General features: G+C 39.5%; 1 long non-coding RNA gene and 1 other non-coding gene across 2 annotated transcripts; both read right to left on the bottom strand.

Annotated features, from left to right (window-relative positions):
* Positions 1-668: 668 nt before the first annotated feature.
* On the bottom strand, positions 669-8,611 carry LOC116881180. The gene is made up of 3 exons (XR_004385364.1): positions 8,586-8,611; positions 8,040-8,150; positions 669-703 (listed from the first exon to the last, which is right to left on the bottom strand). It is a non-coding gene; the product is annotated as an uncharacterized LOC116881180 (long non-coding RNA).
* Positions 8,612-9,394: 783 nt separating this feature from the next.
* Positions 9,395-9,468, bottom strand: TRNAN-GUU. The gene has a single exon. It is a non-coding gene; the product is annotated as a tRNA-Asn (tRNA).
* Positions 9,469-11,266: the final 1,798 nt, after the last annotated feature.

The following is an 11,266-nucleotide window of genomic DNA, read 5'->3' as shown; positions in this document are numbered from 1 at the left end:
AGAGAACATTTTCAGACTTCTGTGCCCAGACATTAGGAATGCTTAGCCTCTTTCACTCCCTTCCTCTCTGAGCTACCCTACTGGAGAGACAGGCCCATGTGGAGAAAGGGGCCACATCGAGGAGCCTAAAGTGCCAGAAATCTAGTCCCAGCCCCAATCTGGCTGTAAACACATGACAGACCCCAAGCAGCACCAGGAAAGGCATTGACTAGCTGAGCCCCAGTCAACTCATGGAATCAAGAGATAAAACAGTTGTTGTTTTAAGCCACTGAATTTTATCGTGGCTTATTACGCAACCATAGATCCCTGAAACAGAACTTGGTATCTGCAAATAAGGTGTCTACCTTAACAAAAAGCAAAAACATATGGTGTTAACTTTGGGACCAAGGGGTCAACAGAAGACAGAGCTCCTTAAAGAGACCATTAGTAAAGGCTTGAAAGACAGTGACTAGATGGCTACTGGAGACTGAAGGAAAGGGACTCGAGTAGTGATGATTAACAGTATGTGATGTAAACACACACACACACACACACACACACACACACACACAACACAGTGGTGAAACTGTCACCTGCAGTAAGGCGGGAAATAGAAAAGGTACCTGAGGACCTCACAGGTCTGGCTGAGGATATTTATAGGCAGAGAACTGCTAAAAGCTCCAACTGTTTTTGCTTTGCTTTGCTTTGTTTTGTTTTTAGCTGCCTGTGAAAAAAATACATGACAAGGAAGATAAGCAAAAAAAGGAAGTATAGTTTTCAAGCCGAATTGAGAGGGAACCAGGATTTAATGGATTTGAAAGCAGGGCTGTCTCTCAGATGAAGCAGGTGTCTCAAGGTAAAATGGACTCAGGAGAAACAAGATCAAATCCAGGACGCTGGGAGTGAAACGTGCCTAAGTGTAACATTCAGATCAAGGGTGGAACTAGAAGACACTTTGGTGAAACCCCAGGAAGATTTCAGGTGATGTGTCATGAGCCTTTCAGCTGAACAAAAAGCCTTCTAAGAAATCCTGAGGGCGTGCCTCGCAGCCAGACAACAGGGCTTCTAAGAATCATAAGGAACTTGTTCCAGAGCTATTTCACAGTCCTGTTCCAGAAAGAAGGCAGGTGTGGCTTTCACCAAATGGAGTTATGAGTTGATCCACACAAAATGCAGTGTTTTTAAAGGAACTGAATCCATTTGGATGGAAAGGGATAGAGAGAGTTCATCATGAAAAGTGGTCTCTGGGCTTTCAAGCTTTCATAGGTAGTAAGCAGACTCAGAAAACTGTCCAGCTTTCCATTCATTATGGAAAGGGAAGAATGACTCAGGGTAGAGGCAAGAGGTTTGGGAACTATTCTCACAGATCAGGACTGGTCTACAGTGAAGGACTGTATATGCCCAGCTGGACTGCAAAGTTTCTCTATGAATCGGTGTATGTCTCTTGTTTCCCGCTTTGGGCTATTCTGATTTTCCTGTTCCTGCCTCATCATTGTTGGATGAGTGTTGAACAAGTAATTTATCCCTCTTTTTTTTTAATATTTTATTTATTTGAGAGAGAGAGAGAATGAGCAGGGGGAGCAGCAGACTCCCCACTGAGCGAGAAGCCCAATGCTGGACTCGATCCCAAGACCCTGGGATCATGACCTGAGCCGGAAGCAGACGTTTAACAACTGAGCCACCCAGAAACCCTGCACAACACACACTTGAGCGTGGAATCATCCTCCCCTTTCCTTCAGAGCCCACCTTCTCAAAAAACTAAATGTCCTTAAGCATGGTTCTGGGTTCTCAATTGTTACCATTGGCTTAGTTAGCTATCCTTGCATCAATACTCCAATGTCTTATATAATTTATAATAGATCTTAAATAAGGAGGGGAACAAAACCCCTCAAAATAATTTTTAAAAATTTTTAATTGCAGTAAAAATATACAGAACGTGAAATTTGCCATCTTTATCATTTTAAGTGTACAGTCATATTACGGACATTCACATTGCTGTGCAACCAGCTTCCAGAACTCTTTTCATCTTGCAAAACACTCTACACCTATTAAACCACGGCTCCACATTCTCCCCTTCCCCCAGCCTCTGGCAACCACCATCCACATTACTTTCTGTTTTGGAATTTGACTACTCTATGTACGTCATATAAGTGGCATCGTACAGTATTTGTATTTTTGTGGTTGATTTTGTGGCAGAAAGTCTTCAAGGTTTACCCATGTTGTTGTGATGTCAGAATTTCCTTCTTCTTCAAGGCAAAATAATATACCATTGTCTGTATATAACACATTTTGCTTAGCCATTCATCTGGCAATGGACACTTGGACTGCTTCCACATTTTAGCTACTGTGACTAATTCTCCTACAAACATAGGTGTACAAATGCCTCTTTGACATCCTGTGTTCAATCCTTTTGGTTATGTACCAGAAGCAAAATTGCTGGACCTTATGGTAATTCTATTTTTAATTTTTTGAGGAACCACCATACTGTTTTCCATAGTGGCTGCACTATCTTCCATTCCCACCAACCGTGCACATGGGTTCCAATTTCTCCATGACCTCGCCAACCCTTGTTATTTTCTGCTCATTGTTATTATTCTATTGTTTTTAATGGTAGTTATCCTAATGCAAGTGAGGTGCTATCTCACTGTGGATTTGATTTGCATTTCCCTGAGTGGTTAGTGATGTTCAGCTTCTTTTCATGTACTTACTGGCCATTTGTATATCTTCTTTAGAGAAATGTCTTGAGTGCTTTGTCTACTTTTTAATTGGGTTTTTTTTTATTGTTGAGTTACAGAAGTTCTTTCCATATTCTAGATAGTGTAACCTTTTATCAGATATACTATTTGTAAATATTTTGTCCCATCCCATGGGCTGCCTTTTCACTCAGTTGATAGTGTTGTTCATTTGCACAGAAGCTTTTAATTCTGAGGTAGTTCAATTTATCTACTTTTAATTTGTTGCCTGTGCTTTTGGTATCGTGTCAATGAAATCATGGCCAAATCCAACGTCATGAAGATTTCCCCTATGTTTTCTTCTAGGAGTTTTATAATTTTCCATCTTATTTAGGTATTGGATTTTATATATGATTTTTGTATATGATGTAAAGTAGGACCCAACTTTATTCCTTTGAATGTGGAAATCCAGTTTTCCCCATACCATCTGTTCAAAAGACTATGCCTTCTACCTTGAATGGTCTGTGCACTGTTGTTGAAAATCATTTGGTCACATATACAAAGGTTTATATGTAAGCTTCCCATTCTCCCTCAGTGTTAATTTTTAAAAAGAAAAATAGAATTCAAACTTGCATATATAGTGTGTGAATTCAGGTATTATCTTTATTTTTTAATTAATTAATTTTTTTTTTAGAGAGTGGGTAGGGAGAGAGGATCTTTTTTTTTTTTTTTTTAAGATTTTATTTATCCTTTTGAAAGAAAGAGAGTGAGAGAGAGAGAGCATGAGTAGGGGGAGGGTGAGAACCAGACTCCCAGGCCAAGCAGGGAGACCGACTTGGCGCTCAATGTGGGGCTTGATACCAGGACCCTGGGATCATGACCTGAATGAAGGCAGTTGCTTAACCCACTGAGCCACCCAGATGCCCCGAGGGAGAGAGAATCTTAAGCAGGCTCCATACTCAGTGCAGAGTCCACTGTGGAGCTTGATCCCAGGACCCTGGGGTCATGAACTGAGCTGAAATCAAGAGTTGGATGCTTAACTGACTGAGTCACACAGGTGCCCCCGGGTATTATTTTTATGTTACAAAAATGTCAGTTAACACCCTAAAAATTAGGGTGCCTGGGTGGCTCAGTCATGAAGCATCTGCCTTCAGCACAGGTCATGATTCCAGGTCCTGGGATTGAGCCCTGCTTTGAGCCCTCCCACTGAATCCTGCCTTCAGCTCAGGTCATGATCCCAGGGTCCTGGGATTGAGCCCTGCATCAGGACCCCCACTGAGTCCTGCACCAGGCTTCTTGCTTAGCAGGAAGCCTGTTTCTCCCTCTCCCACTCCCCCTGCTTGTGTTCTCCTCTCACTGTGTCTCTCTTTGTCAAATAAATAAATAAAATCTTAAAAAAAAATAAAAATCATACATGTTTATTATAGATAATTCAGAAAGTATAGTATATAAAAAAGAAAAACATTACTGAGAATCTTGTTTTGGTGTATTTCATTCACCATCCAGAAATATTTATAGATCACCTATGTAAGTAATTATTCAGTCTCATTATAAAACTGAGATCATGTTTTTGGATAGTTTTGTATCTAGTTTTTTATATGTATTGTCCAAAGGCATATTTCTTTTGTATATATGGTATGAATTGTTTTGTATATATAGTATGAATATAGAATTTTTTTTAGAAAAAATAGAATAGAATACAGAATTTGTATATATACTATGAATTATTTTATTTATTTAGAAAACATAGAATAAAATATAGAATTTGTTTGTATATGTAGTATGAATTTTTTTTAAGATTTTATTTATTTATTTGAGAGAGAGAGAGAGTACAAGCAGGGGGAGTGGCAGCCAGAGGGACAGGGAGAAGGCAGATTTCTCTCTGAGCAGGGAGCTGTTTGCTGCTCGATCCCAGGACCCTAGGATCATGACCTGAGCCAAAGGCAGATGCCCAACAGACTGAGCAACCCAGGTGCCCCCAAAGGCATATTTCCTGAAAAATATTATGTAAATGGCTACATTGTATCTTAATGTCTAAATAACATACCATAATTTATTCATACTATATATTTCATTAGTGTTGCATATTTTATCTTATTTATGATTTCTATTAAAAATAATGTATAAATATATAAATGTATAAATATAATGTAGTTAAATTTTACAGTTTTACAGTTATTTTAGTTATTTGTATTATAACCTTAGGCATATACTCCTTTGATAACAATGAAGAATTTCCTTTAAAGAAAGAAAGTAAAACTTTGCTCTGTGTTCTTATATGTTGACCTTTCCTAAGTTGCTTTTCCTTAGTGGTATCAAAAACAAGACTTTCCACAACTTCAAACTTTTTTTCATACAGATTAGATTTTCTTTTATAGTTAGTTACACTTTCAAAATAACAGGATGGGGGTGCCTAAGTGATTCAGTCATTAAGTGTCTGCCTTTGGCTCAGGTCATGATCCCAGGGTCCTGAGATGGAGACCTGCATCATCAGGAACCCCACTCAGTGGGCAGTCTGCTTCTCTCTCTCCCACTCCCCCTGCTTGTGTTCCCTCTCTCGCTGCTCTCTCTCTGTCAATTAAATAAATAAAATCTTTTAAAAAACAAAACAAAACAAAAAAACCCAAGAAATAACAGGATGACTATTTGTTTTCCTCCAACAGAGGACTCTGGATTAAAATTCTTAAGATTTTAGAATATATTATGTGGAAAACTACTGAGTCATCTTCTCTTACTATATACCTTTTAACCTCAAATCTCATCTTGATTTTAAGTTTAAAATTTATTTTCAGAAATAAAATTTTAATTAATTTAAATGCTATAGTAATTTCCATGAGGTTGTTTTATTTCACGTTTTTAAAGGTTTTATTTTTAAGTAATTTTATTTTTAAGTAAGCCCCAACTTGGGGCTCAAATTTACAATCCCACGATCAAGAGTCACATGCTCCACCATATGAGCCAGCCAGGTGCCCCATATATCACATTTTTAAACAGGTGGGAGTCAGAGCAGTTTGTTTACAGACAAAATTCAAGACTTCAAATAAATAGTAAATTTCCTAGATTTTCTGCTTTAATAGTACAAATTTATTCTTACCAAGTTTATTGTAGAGGATTGGATCTAAAGTGAGTAGTCATGAAAAACTAATTTCCAATTTTTATTACTTCTCCTGGATCTTCAGGTGTAAATACTCATCTGATAGGGTTTGGTAGTAAATTTGTTTTTGACTCCTGATCTATGACAACTTCAAATTCACACTGTAACCTCATAATCCCTATGGTTACAATTTAAAAGTTATATTTTGATGGCTGGGGGAAGTACAAGAGGGGGAGTTTTTCTAGGATGTTGATAATTATTTATTGGTCAAGATGTCAGTTACAAAGAGTTTCCTTTAAAATAGGGATGTCTGGCTGGCTCAGTCAGTAAAGCATACAGATCTTGATCTCAGGGTTGTGAGTTCAAGCCCTATACTGGATGTGGAGCCGCCTTTAAAATAAAATATTTTAAGAGTTTTCTTGAAGATATGAGTCTAAACAGTTGAATTTTCAATGACTTTTCTTAAAATTTAAGCTATGAAAACAACTTAAAACTAAGGTGTTTACCACTATTTTACAAATATATTCCCACAGCCTTCTTATAAGTTCAATACTTATTTTCATATGTAAAAACAGAATGACTGATACTACTACCAAAGGGGCTCAACTTGAAGAACCACAAATGAAATGCTGAGCTGTGATAAAATTAACATTCTTCATTATTTAAAAGGTTTCAACTTCTTAAACTATTTTCTCGTTAAATGTATCACAGTTTATTCTACCACCAATGCATTCCCACTCTGCCAGTTGTAGCTATAAACTGAACATCTTGGGCCTCATGGCCACTAAAATTCAGAGAAATGAAATTAAAATTCACATTAGCATTACTGGTTACGATGTATTATGTATGCAGAAACAAGGCATTTGTGTTTCTTTAGCAGTTTAAAAGTCTTTCCCCCAAACCTTGTATCGTATGACATCAGACACAGGTGTTAAAACGAAAATAGAGACTCGGTAGCCATGTGGCTTCCTCCTAACCTCCTAACCGCTATTATCCTAAGAAATGTTGCAACGTAAAAAATATTTTAAATTATTGATTATTAGAAGTGATTCGAATACTACCTCCTCTAACAGTTTATAAACCACAGTACTTGTTTCATCTTTTATTGCATTACTTTAGTGAGCTTTCCTACGATTTTATAAATGAAGTTTAAATATACAACTGTTTACTAACAAGATTAGAAACATATTTACATACTCAAATGCCTGACATAGCCTTTTAAATGGTCTTCAGTCTTCCATAAAGGATCTAAATGATCCTAACACATTTCTGGGCTTGGTTGGTATTACAGAACCAAGCAAGAAACTGAGAACAAAGTAATGCTCCCCAGAAATGCTATTTATTGCCATGTCTTTAACCAATATACATTAAAATTTTACAAAGGCAACTCGTCCATAAATTTTTAAGCAATTTTTCTAAAATGCTTCCCACCTGTTTTATCTGTAAGCAACAGTGAGTACAGGGAAATGTGCTAAGCACTTGCCCACATAATAAAATCAGCTACTTACATTAGAGGGCAGTTTTGCACTCCTTGCCCCACCTCCATTCTCATTTAATCCTCCCTCTTTATTTTCTGGCCTCTAAATCCTATTAATCCCCAAACTAGGGAGAGAAAGAACATACTTAAAATTTAGGATCAAATTTAAAACTGTCACCTAGGCACCTGTCCAGTGCTAAACTTGGTACTATCTCACAAAGGTGTCCTGAAATCAAGGTCCTGATGGTTATCCCAAGTGCCAAACATCAGCCTGGGGTCTAAGGACCCTTAGACTCTAGATTAACCCCCAATGCTTGAATCTATTCTTTTTTCTATCCCTCTTTCATATTTTGCCTGGGCTATTCCAGCCGGTCTTTATTTCTAATCTTGTCTCCTCCACATAAATGCTATCAAATTGTTTCCCAAAGATACGTTTCACATTAAGATTTCATGTTCCTACACAGTTTTCATTTCAATCAAATTAAGCAGCCCATTGAATGTGTAATTGAACAATGCCCTTTAGTAGTCTATGAATGTTCGGTGAGGGTTGTTTTTTTTTTAATGAGATTTGGAGCAAAACATGAATGAAACTTCATAAAAACTAATTAAGAATATCACCTTTGGATTTAAATTAACTAATTAATCAAGTAGCTCTCGTTAGAGGAGGTGTTACAGCAGCGAGGGGCTTGGGCTCTGGAGCCTGACTGCCTGGGTCCAATCTGTACGGTGCTGGCGACTCGCTGCAAATTAAAGCCAGTTACTCCAGGGCCCCCTGCTTCCGGCGGCTCATCTGCACGGCGGCAACAACAGGACCTACCTGGAAGAGTTGTGAGGTTCGCACACATTCCTCCGCGAAAGCACTCGGCGCAGGGACTAATAGCAGAGCCAGGACGAAACGATAAATGCTAGCCTCTATTAGCATGTACACCTGGAGGAAAATATAAAGAAGAGCATAACTACTCATTTGCAGGAATAAAACATCACTTTCCTCCAGAACCGTCTTTCAAATTTCTGTAATCTAGACCCAAGACAATAATTATGAAGAAGCTAGGATTACTTCTCAAAGGCAGCCTGTATTTAGGGAATGAAGGACGAGGTAACTATTCTGAGAGAGTTTTGCATTTTGTGGAATAAAGGGTATATGCTTATCGAATCAAAATTTACGTTAGCAGTTTCACTTTTAATCTGTCATAATTCTTTTTTTTTTTTAAGTTTCACACAATCACGCAGTTGTTTAAACACACACACACACACATCTGCTTCCTTTCTGAATAGGTGGGAAAGGCTGCAGGTCCGTTCCATTCTCTATAAAATTCCAGCACGTCAGTATAAGAAGCAACATATAACACAGAAATGCTCTTACGATAGGGTCCACACAAAGGTTTTATAACATTTCTGCATCCACCAATACCACAGCGTCAGTGTTCAAGTCACTCCACGGGAGTGTATGTTTACGCCGACGGGGAAGAGACAAACGCTGCACGATTCAACATTAGTGTGAAAAAACGTGAAGAGTTTTAAATCAGTGGACAGCTTGAACTCGGCACTCTTGAAATACATACATGCAGGTTGCCTCTGACTTTTCAGGGGTCCTGACGCGGAACGCGAGCAGCGGTGGCCGCCGTCCTGCCGCGGAGGCCTCCGGGGCTGCGGCGAGAGTCGGCAGCGGGTTCGAGCCCCGAGCACGGCGGCGCGCGTGCGCGCGGCTGAGGGCCCCGCCCGGCCTCTGCGGGCTCTCGGCGCCCGGCGCCCGCACCCGGCCTCGCGGTGGCCGCGAGAGCCCGGCGAGGCGCGGAAAGGACCTGTGCGGCCTGGGCTTCAGGAAAGAGCGAGGAGGACGAGGAACCCTTGGGGCACTCAGCAGCCTGAGTTTGGAAACTGAAAAACTGGAAGTGAAAGGATGCGGGGGCTTTAAAGCGCTGGACCCTCTCGCCCACCCCCGAGTCAGGGGGTGGTCGGGAAAGGCCCACCTGCCGCTCGGGAGCCGGGGACGTTTGGGGGAGGGGCCTCCAGCGCTCCCGGAAGCTGAAGAGCCACCCGCAGGGTGGGCGGCGAAGCGAGATCTGCGGTTTCTTTCCGCTCAACCCCTGGAGAGCGACCTCCGCGTAGTCCGTAGGTCTGAACTCCAGAATTGTGCAAAAGTTCCGGCGACAAACGGGTAAAAGTGAGAGCCGTCCCTGGGTGGGCTCGAACCACCAACCTTTCGGTTAACAGCCGAACGCGCTAACCGATTGCGCCACAGAGACTCTGATGCCGTCTTCCTCTCCAGCTATAGTCTTTACAGAGAGTTATAAAGGCAGTGTGTTAATGTTCTGTTTTTCACTGTTTCCTGATTCATATTATTAAAATCAGACTTTTCATTCAAAATATCCAACCCTCTTGATTTTATTTTCCACCCTAAAAGCATATTGGAAAATTATAAGACACAGCAAGATCGAGTAGACGTTCAGTTCGCAGCGTGTGTTACAATACTGTCGTCCTTTCCAACTCCCGTTTGGAACGTTCTGTTTCAGGAAGATGACAATTTCTCATGTTTCCTTTTATAGGGAAATAAACACTTTAATCTTGTGAGTTGAGAAACTTTCCTTTTGTTTCGAGCTCTTTGTCCAGTGTTTTGCTCGCTAATCTTCGTGATTTCCTAGTGTAGCATTCACAAGGTCATCTGAATTGTGTTTATTTGCCTTCTTTATTTTTATCTTCAGGTATTATTAAATACATACATGCTTTATGCAGTCCTTATTTGTTTGCCATGTGCTAACCTACAGTGCAATTGTCCGTCACTAACATTTTGTTATTGGAAAAGCTACAGTAACAGGAAAAGCTACAGTAACAGGAAAAAGCTACAGTATCACTCATTATTCCCGTGCGTTTGGTTCATTGCTTGATCGTCCTTCATTCTCCCTAGATGTAGCCTATTCGCGCACACATTTGAGCCATGCCCCTTGAAGCGCACGTTTCGCAGGGTATTTATAACCCAGTTTGAGGAAAGAGAAGTTAAAGAAGAAAAAAGCATGATTTATGACTAACTCCTGAAAATCCCTAGCACAGAAACCCTATTCGCAAACTTGCTACATCTCTATATATACTCTGTATGAAAATATCCCCCTTTGTGTATTTCCAGATGACTTTCAAAGTACTCTTCAAAGCTCTAAACATTCTTTTTTCCTCTTTTCTCCTCAACTAACTGCTAGTTTCCACTTGGCAACTCTATATTTAAATTTTTAACAGTTACCGCATTGCTCCGTCCAGAATCCCTCGAGAAAGAATTCGGTTTGTGATTTATAGAAGTTGTATGCGACACGCTTCAGTCCAAACAACATTCTGAGTTCCTGTGGTTTGATAAGACAATTTAAATTGGCTTTGCAACCAATTAGCAGAATTCCTTGAAAGCGCTGGGATATTAAACAGCTGCGAATTCACACACCACTCCTCTTTCAACAAACTTTTAGAAGTGTACTTGAAAATTCTGAATTTGGAAAAAAAAAAATCCAGGAAGCGCTTATAAAGAACATATAATGAGTCTTATTTCATTTATGATGCTACCTTCACATAGATGATAAAACTTAATTTGTATTTTATGCACCTGTTAATGTGAGCTAAAGCTGCCTCGCACTGTTTTTTTGTTCTATGTATAGGAGGATGAGTGTCCTCTCCCCTGTTATTGTTCCTGTGTCTATTCAGTTAGAACAGACTGCCAGAACTCACCCTTTCACTCAATATTTCCTCTCCTGCCTAAAATAATACTAGAAACACTTCTGTTCCTGTAAATATCTTTATCTCCATTCTCTCCCTCACTTCAGTCATCAGTCATTTTAATTTCTAAAAAGAGAGATGATGAGAAATGGTTGATGAGAAAAACTAATTCAAAAAGGAATATTAATTCTCATGCGATGTGTCAGTGTGAATACCACGTTTGTTTTAAAATTCAGTCTTCAAGCCTGATTCTGTAGTTGTTAATATTTTTTAATAAAAACAATGGCTATTTTCGCAGTTCATTAGCATTGCCTTTTTTGTGTGTGTCTTCACTTGTAAATACTTCAAAAG

This window comes from Lontra canadensis, unplaced genomic scaffold, assembly GCF_010015895.1.
Source record: "Lontra canadensis isolate GAN:19392208 unplaced genomic scaffold, GSC_riverotter_1.0 scaffold72, whole genome shotgun sequence".
NCBI classification, from domain to species: domain Eukaryota; kingdom Metazoa; phylum Chordata; class Mammalia; order Carnivora; family Mustelidae; genus Lontra; species Lontra canadensis.
Note: the sequence above shows the minus strand (reverse complement) of the source record. Positions and strands in the feature narration are given on the sequence as shown.